At 32.8% G+C, this 2,013-nt stretch overlaps 1 protein-coding gene across 1 annotated transcript in view; it reads right to left on the minus strand.

Annotated features, from left to right (window-relative positions):
- The window catches only part of ZCCHC11 (zinc finger CCHC-type containing 11), a 78,645-nt gene that overhangs the window by 48,899 nt on the left and 27,733 nt on the right, over positions 1-2,013 (minus strand). The window lies entirely within an intron of this gene.

A 2,013-nucleotide genomic window follows, 5' to 3' on the forward strand; every position in this document is an offset into this window, starting at 1 on the left:
CCCACTGGTTCATGAATCCGTGCACCAGGCCTCTAGTATAAATGTAATATATATATAAAATATATGATCTGAAATCTCGCCCACCTGATATAACTATTAACATATTGGTAACCATCTTTCCATTCATTTTTTTAAAAATATATTTTATTGATTTTTTTACAGAGAGGAAGGTAGAGAGATAGATAGTTAGAAACATCGATGGAAGAGAAACATCGATCAGCTGCCTCCTGCACATCTCCCACTGGGGATGTGCCCGCAACCCAGGTATATGCCCTTGACCGGAATCGAACCTGGGACCTTTCAGTCCGCAGGCCGACACTCTATCCACTGAGCCAAACCAGTTTCGGCTCCATTCATTTTTTATTGCATATAAAGACACATGTATATTTTTAGTTAAATGGAACCATATCATACAATGTGCTTTTATTGTAGACACCTTTTAAAAATATTTTATTTTGCTTCCACTTCTGCCTCATGTTAATAATCTTCTATGTACTCCATGCCTTCTTCTCTATTCAAATAACCATACACAAATATACATACATTTCTATATTCTATATAAAAACAGGGAAGATTTTTATTTTTGTCACTTTTACCAAAATTTTTATTATAGATATCTCTCTATATATTACTCTTCTCCCTTAACAATGCACCAAGAAATGTCCCTCTAAGTCAATTAGTACAGATATAACATTCTTTCAAACGGTTAAATTATAGGCTATGATCTGGATGGTTAGTCAATAATTCCCCTACCCAAGGATATTTACACTTTGTTCTCAGTTTTTGCTACTTTAAACAATACTGTAATATTTATCCTTATACAGATTTCCTAAGTACTAGTGCTTGTTTATGACCTATATTCCTAGGAACATATTTGCTGGATTAAAAAATATGATATATTTTAATTCTAACAAATATAAGATTTTAAAATTGTCAACGGCAAGCATGTCAAACTCAGAGGCTAACACGGGCCAAATAAAAAAGGTTTAAGTTTATGAGGACAGCAAAAAAACAAAAGGTTCAATTTTCATAGAAACATTAAGTTTATTTTGATAGAGACATTCTGAATACAAAGGGCTGAAATAAATGAGTAACCATTAACATAAATAGAACATTTTAATAAAAATTAGTATTTTTTTTTGAACATTAACTTATCAGACACTGAATAACTGCACAAATTAAGCATAACGCAAATAAACCTATTTTTCTTGTTCTCCGAAAGCGAAATATTTCCTGTTGCGCACACCAAACAAGTCAGTCCAAGACTAATGATGTGGTAATCGGCTGCTGAAATATTCACTGCTAGTATTAGTGGAGAGAAATGGTGCACCTGCGCTTAAGGCACGTAAGGGAAATGAATGCAACATGATTATAGTAATCAGTCGTTATTAATAATTATGCATAACAAGTTACGAAATTTTTAAAACGTTTCTTCCATACTGTTATATTGGCTGGGCCGCAAAAATATTCGTTGTGGGCCACAAGTTTGATATGCTTAGTCAACTGAATGGGTGCAATGTCTCATGTTTACTAACCATTTGGATTTGTTCTTTTCTGAATAGCCTCTTAAATCTTTTGCCAGTTTTTCTATTTTTACACATTACATATCAATTCGTATGTGTTCTTTTTCATTATAAATGACCCTTTATATCTGATACATGAATTTGAAAAAATGTTATTTTTCCCAATCTGCTTTTCTTTTGGCATTATTTATGATACCTTTTACCATATAAAATGTATTCATGTTTATATAGCTAAATATGCTTATCTTATACAGCTTTTAGGTTTCCTATCATGGTCAAAAGGTTTCTCCAATAGTGTGTGTAAATATATGTATATACATACACACACACACACACACACACACACACACACACACACACACACATATATATAATAGATATATGTTCTTTTGTTGTTGCTGTTTTGTTTTGTTTTGTTTTTTGTTAATCCTCATCCAAGGATATTCCCCCCATTCATTTTTAGAGAGTGGGAGTGAGGGGGGAGAGGGGG

Source organism: Myotis lucifugus, unplaced genomic scaffold (assembly GCF_000147115.1).
Source record: "Myotis lucifugus unplaced genomic scaffold, Myoluc2.0 scaffold_37, whole genome shotgun sequence".
Lineage (NCBI taxonomy): Eukaryota > Metazoa > Chordata > Mammalia > Chiroptera > Vespertilionidae > Myotis > Myotis lucifugus.